The sequence below is a fragment of the Nelumbo lutea genome, chromosome 1, assembly GCF_056320005.1.
Source record: "Nelumbo lutea isolate HS-2025 chromosome 1, American lotus-T2T, whole genome shotgun sequence".
Classification (NCBI taxonomy): domain Eukaryota; kingdom Viridiplantae; phylum Streptophyta; class Magnoliopsida; order Proteales; family Nelumbonaceae; genus Nelumbo; species Nelumbo lutea.
The window spans coordinates 17,781,104-17,788,329 of NC_142684.1; the positions used below are offsets into that span (position 1 = coordinate 17,781,104).

General features: G+C 37.9%; 1 non-coding gene and 1 pseudogene across 1 annotated transcript; both read right to left on the bottom strand.

The window, feature by feature from the left end:
- On the bottom strand, window positions 1-107 carry LOC148873762 (small nucleolar RNA R71). The gene has a single exon (XR_016106234.1). It is a non-coding gene; the product is annotated as a small nucleolar RNA R71 (small nucleolar RNA).
- Window positions 108-5,576: 5,469 nt separating this feature from the next.
- LOC148873763 (senescence-specific cysteine protease SAG12 pseudogene) lies at window positions 5,577-6,689 on the bottom strand (annotated as a pseudogene).
- Between the last annotated feature and the right edge of the window lie 537 nt (window positions 6,690-7,226).

Genomic DNA, 7,226 nt, shown 5'->3' on the forward strand with positions numbered 1-7,226 from the left:
AAATTAATTAATGATATTACTATTTTTGCTCAATGTGAGAGGGAATCCCTGTATGAAGCATGGGAAAGATTTAAAGAGATGCTTAGGAGGTGTCCTCACCATGGGATACCAATTTGGCGACAAATACAAACCTTTTATAATGGCATTACCCCCTCTAATCGGTCCATTATTGATGCAGCCGCAAGTGGTACAATCCTGAGAAAAACTCTAGAGGAAGCATATGACTTAGTGGAGGAGATGGCATCAAAAAGCTACCAGTGGAGCAATGATCGAACCAATCAGAGAGGAGTACACCACATTGATTCCTTTGCATCCTTATCTGCGCAAATAGCCAATTTAAATAAAAAACTGGATAATTTTAGTATTGCAGTCATGAATACACCATCTAGCATCTCATGCGATTTATGTGGCCAAATAGGACATATTAATTCTGATTGTCAATTAAACAGTCATTTTATTTCCCATGAGAATGCTAATTTTATCTCTCATGTTGGCATGTCAAACTACAACCCATATTCAAATACATACAACCCAGGGTGGAGGAATCATCCAAACTTTTCATGGAGCAATAATCAGCAAAAGGCACCCATGGGATTCCAACCACAGCTGCCCCCACAAGAAAAAAAGAGTAATTTGGAAGAGATGATTTCTAAGTTCATCAATGCTACTGAAGCAAGATTCCAAAGCCATGAAGCATCGATTAAGAACTTAGAAGTTCAAATGGGGCAGGTGGTGAGCATGTTATCAGAGAGGAAAGAAGGAAGGCTGCCCAGCAACACAAAAAAGAATCCCAGAGAGCATGTGAACGCCATAGCCGTAAGAAGCGGGAAGGCAGTTGGCAAAATCCAAAAAGAAGACAAGAAAGCTGATGTGGCCAATCTGCAAAAGGAGGATGAGGGAAGTACACCTAAACTGAATTTACATGAAATTAAACTCCCTATCCCCTACCCTGGAAGAATTTTGAAAGCTAACTTAGATAGACAATTTGAGAAATTTTTAGAAGTTTTCAAAAAAATACACATTAATCTCCCCCTTTTTGATGTATTATCACAGATGCCGAAATATGCCAAATTCTTGAAAGAGGTGATGTCAAATAAAAGGAAATGGGAGGAATGTGAGATGGTAAATTTGAACGAAGAATGCTCAGCCATCCTCCAAAATAAATTGCCCCCAAAGCTTCAGGATCCAGGGAGTTATTCTATACCTTGCACCATATGGAGAACTGAATTTGAAAAAGCTTTATGTGATCTTGGTGCTAGTATAAATTTAATGCCCTATTCTATTTTTAAAAGGCTGGGATTGCATGAACTAACATCGACCACTATTACCCTACAGTTGGCCGATCGAAGTATTAAATACCCTAGGGGAATAGTGGAAGATGTCTTAGTTAAAGTAGGGAATTTCATCATCCTTGTTGATTTCATTGTGTTGGATATGGAGGAGGATAGATCGATGCCATTAATTTTAGGGAGACCCTTTCTTGCTACTAGTGATGCTTTAATTGATGTGCTAAAAGGTCTACTTATCCTTAGAATCAATGGTGAAGAAGTGGTGTTCAATGTATTTAAAACCATGGAACATCCCAACACAATTGAACATAAAATTTATGCAATCAATAGCATTGATGTTGGTACAGCTGAAATTAACACATCTAAATTAGATGACCCCTTTGGAAGCTACATTATTAATTCATGTAAAAACATACAGGTCATGGAGGAAGAGGTAAAGAAGGCGATGAACTATTTAGAGGACAACCAAGAAGGGTTCAAGCCAAGACAAGGTAATGCTCATTATATTCCTAATGAGAAACCGTTACCCTCTGTTTTGTAGGCCCCTATTCTAGATTTGAACCCGCCCATGATGGATGAAAGGGGAGCACACCGAAAGCTACAACCAAGAGAGTTAGAGGATCTGATTCATGATAGGGAAGTTTGTTTTTTTTTTCCTTGTGTTTTTAGGTTGTGCTAACAAAAAAAAATTATTTTTTTTTTCTTTTGTTACTTATGATTGTGTTTTTCTCCTTTCTTAAGACCTTAATCATAGATAGCAGGGAAGTCCTCTTAAATTCTCTCCTTGTTCTTGCTATGCATATTCCATACATTGAGGACAATGTAGATCTTAAGTGTGCGGGAGGAGTAAGGGGTTGATAAAATTTTCAAACTCTAGCATGCTTTGATCATCACTTTTTAACCTTTCCTTTTGAAATTTCTGCTCCTTAGAGACTTATTTTTGAATGATTGCAAACCACCTTGAATCATGTACTTAGGTGGGATAGACAGGAAATGATGCAGGCAAATCTAGCTGAAATTTTTGGCTATGGAAGGTATCTCAGTAGTTTGAGTGATCAATGGGCAAGATGCAATACAGATTTGACCCTTGTGAGCATTTTGTTTCTAATGGACAAACATGGGTTGATTATTCTAGAACTTGTTTTGTTAGGCATGTTAAGACCACGATAATGAGTTCATGTATTGGAACGTGTTATCCAAAAAATAAAAAATAAACTCGTGTGAGATGGAGCATAAAATGCACTCACACCGAGGGAAAAAAAGAGAGAGCTAGTGTGAGATGGAGCATAAAATGCATTCACACTAAAAAAATAAAAGGGTGAGATGGAGCATAAAATGCACTCACACTAAAAATAAATAAAAGGGTGAGATGGAGCATAAAATGCACTCATCCCTAAATCCCAAACCCTAATTCACCTTTTGATGCATTGCACTCATGATAAGTGGTGGAGATGTGACACATAAGCAAGTTTATGGTAATAACATTCCTCGTTTCATTCTGAAGAATCATGAGAGGGTATTTTTTGAATCTTGCCACATGTGGTTATGAAAACAAAGAGGGCTTACTCTAGCCCTAAATTATTCATGCGAAGAGATGCCTGCTCCCCTTGATTGTCGATCTCACTTAGGGACATGAGGATTGACGATTTAAGATTATTCTTTGACAAGTTAAAAGGAAAAGAAGTGGATGAAGGGAAAAAGCATGGATACTGATCAAGGCATGCGGGAGAACAAATACCCTGTTGAGAGAAATCGAAAACAAATCTTTAGTTAATTTGTTATTGTTTTAAGTTTGTTTTGATGAGAGTAGAATTTATCATATTTTTATCCCCAATTATTCTGTCTTTTATATTAAATTAGCATCTAATTGGACTCATATCTCTTATATTTTGGTCTATGGTATGAAAGAAGGCATCAAGAGTAAAGAAAGACAAATCGGATGATTTTTCACAGTTTCGACAACGTTCAGTGATTTGAGCCTAACTCGCGTCTCCGAACTCCGAATGGGCTGATTCAAGATCCACTAAAAAGATAAGAGAAAAACCCACAACTTTCATGTTTTGGGATTTCGCAGATTCGGCATGAATCGAAGTCTAATCCGGGCCCAAAGTCAGGGCAATTTCATAAGAAGGCCCAATCCGCAACTGAAGCCCAACTCGCAGAAAAGCCTGGCTGAAACCCAATTCGTAGAGGAGGTCTATTACGAATCCAATAACAAGAAACTAAGAAGAATCCTTCTACATCTAAATTCTTAATGTAATCTTAGAGTGAAAAAGGGATTGAGTTCGAGAGATAAAGAGATAAGGTTAGAATTAGGATAGGACTTTCTATTCTTGTAAGATAAACTTCAAGAGGAAGTAGGAGACCACCCCCTCCCCTTTAATCTATATAAAGGAGGGGGCGGACCAGCTTTAGGTATCACTGGATCACTGAATCACTCAATCACTCACTTCCTGATTTAAATCAAGAAGCAAGGAGCAACCAGTCAAGAAGGGTTCAAGAAAGGTTCAAGAATTCAAGAAACTTCAAGAAGAAGGTGGCGGCAAGAAGAGGAGATCTCAGCACCATGGGCGAATTCAAGAGTTCTTTATTCCACTTTGTTTGCTTTAATTCTACATCATGAACTGATTTGTTTTCTTGCTAGGGCCATGGAAAGCCTAACCATGTTATTGAATATATTTTTATCTTCTTGATTTATCCAAGATTGTGATTTTCATATAGTCTATGAATTATTGTGCTTATTGCAATTAAGAGCTTGGCCGCCTCTTAATTGATGTGAGTTATGTGAATGAATTGAGAGAGGAATTCACATAATTGATAGAATAATTCATAGTGTGAATTGAATGGTATATAGAGATATATATACATGATTCATCTGAATTTAATGGTTTTTTTGGACTTACCGCACTTCCATCTTGAGAGCTCTACTCGAGAGATCGAAGGGTTACCTGATGGGCGTAGGTTTAGTATATCTTGAAAGAGAATATTAAATAAATTTGGGAAAATCTCAGCTTATGGGAATGACAAATAGTCTTGGATAATCGGACCCATCAATATTCATTACATTGGTTATGTGGACCTAAAGCCCTAGCGATTTCATCATTTGCATATTCGTTTAAGTGATCACCCTTGTTTTTATTTTCTTTATTCCAATTTTATTTTCAGTAGTTCTTGCTCAATCCTAAATTTCGATTGTCCAAATAATTAGGAAAAACTGTGATTCTAATACTTATTTTGTTAAATCCCCATGGGAATGATATTATTATAGTACTTGATAACTAGTACATTTGCTAGGGTTATATATTTATAGCTATCAAAGCCCATTTCGAACTAGACTTATTTAATAAGTTAAATATGGGCGAATTTTGAGATGGGTCAGCAGATAGGATAGGGTCTTAACCCTATTCACTCAAAGAGTCCAAATCTGAATATGATTCAGATCTACAAACCTCATAATGAGATTAGGAGAAGGCTGATCTAATTTGTAGATAAGATAAGGGTTTATCCTTATCACCTAAAGAGAGGTATGATCCAAATATGATTTGGATCAACAGCTCCTAATAGGATTAGGAGCTGATCCTTTGGGTTTTACAAAAGGAGGGGGTGGCAGCCTTTAGAAGAATTACATAATCAGATCCTCTTCAGAGCTGAGATTAGAGAAGAAAGATTTCTTCAATTCCTGCAAAGATCTTTCTTGCCGCCTCCCTCTTACAGCCGCTAGACATCCAGTTCGATCTCCAGTTGTGGGAAAAATCAAGATTCTATCTTGACATCAGTTCTTCGAGAAAGAATTATAGGAAGTTGTGCTCACATGCCATCCTGCTGTTTCTTGCGAATGACAGAATTCTTGGAGAAGAATACTGTTGATTCTGCTCCATCCTGCACTGCGCCATCTTCAGTGGGAGTACTCCTTGGATCCTTCTTTGGGTGTGAACAACTCCGTTGGGGGATACCATTTCTCCATATCTGGTATAATCTTCTCCTACTCCTTTTGGTTCAGATTTGGTTCAGTTTATGGTTCAAGAATGATCCTTAAAAATATGATTTTCTAAATAGGGAATGCAGTTCCCAATTGAAGGGAGAGAAAAATTTTTTAAATTCGCCCCTTTATTTCACAAGATTTGGGCGTCCATTCGATGGATCTCTCATCCCTTCATACTCAATGACATCATTATAACATATTCCTAGAGCAACTTCTTTGTAATTTATATATATAAACTCCGACCGATATCAATTATCACCATACATTCATGTATTTATTAGCTAGTATAACTGATAGATGTTTAATTAGGCGGTAGGATAAGAGGCTTTCATGGCAATGCCACAATGGCCACCATTTGAGGCAGCAACATCTCGTTGGATTCGCATATATCCATTATCTGAGTGCCCCACGAATTCTTCAGTAGCCAATACTTCATGCCCTCTTCACTTGTACCATAACCAACCACTGTAACAGCATGGTTTAAATCAGTTCCACATTCCCCTGTAAAAACACCAGTTGAGTAGTATAGGAAGTCGTTGGAACTAGCGTCTATGGCGACAGAAACGGGTTGCATTGCTACTGCCTTCAATAACTCATTCTCATCATTTGATGGGACGTCCACATATCCACTGATACTTGCTGCATGGGATGCTGCTGTGTCGCACATTCCCTGCACTCCTCTGTAAGGGTAGTTTTCTTCGCTGTTAATACCTCCAGTTTGTTGGATATATTGGAATGCAGTATCCATCCAACCACCGTCACAGCCATTATTTTCAGTGTTGCAATCTACCAGCTGTTGCTCAGATAGAGAAATTTTTTGGCCTTTCTTGATTTGGATAATCCCTTCTATTTCTGCCACTGCCGAGAATGCCCAACAACATCCTATATATATTGAATTGATTGCTTTGTTAGTGAATTGTACGTATTGTAATGCTTTGAACCCTAGTTATATATATACTTGGTAGAAACGAAAAAAAAAAATATTGCCACTTACCACAACGGCCTTGGTCTTTGATGGGGGTAACAGCTCCTTTTTCTCTCCAGTCTAGACTTGGCGGAACATCAGTCACATTTTCGTAACTGAAACTGCGGCCATGGGGAAATTTTGATGATGGCCTTTGTTGTGCAAAATTTATGTAGCCATTACGGTAATGCTTTAACTCTTCATCGGTCCGGTCAGCAAATACATTTATGCTTTGCTTCTATGGTCTATCACCAGCCAAGTTGAACGAATCTATGTGCTCGGCACTGTTCTTGAATATGTTGAAGCGTTTCTCCTTCTCTACATTCTCTTGGTATACAACTCCATGGCGAGACATCCATTGCTCAAACCTCTCCAACATAGATGCTTGCTGGAGAGTGCGGGCATTGGCTTGAGAAGTAGAAGCTCCTAAAATGATGATCAATAGCGAGGCCATGGCACAGGTGATGAGTTGACAGCTGGCCATTGTCTTCTGAACTCTGAAATAACTGATAACTATATATATATATATATATATATATATATGATGAATAAGAGGAGAACAAAAGCTAGGCTAAGTAATTGAGGATCGATGTCCAATTCCTTTGGTGGTTTTCATTTATATAGAGTTTGCATGCATGTGCACTTCCCCACGTAGAGCAATACGTACAAACTAATTTCCTTGCCGTGCAGGGGGTGTTTGACTAATAACATTTACCATTTATATAGGCAGCATTCCTTATCATTCCAATCAATCCAGTAGTGCAGGGTGACTAAAAATTTCCTTGAAGTAATTGGAGAGTCTAACTTAAATTATATATAGCATTGATCAAGAACTTTCTTCATACGAGAGTGTGGCAAGAATTACCTGCGCAAATTGGGGAATAACATCGTATCAAAGAAGGAAAAAAAAACGGCCGGGGTCATATTTTCTTGCACTTTGGAAACGGAACCGTGACAAAAACTACTTAATTTGCTTACTCTTATACAATTA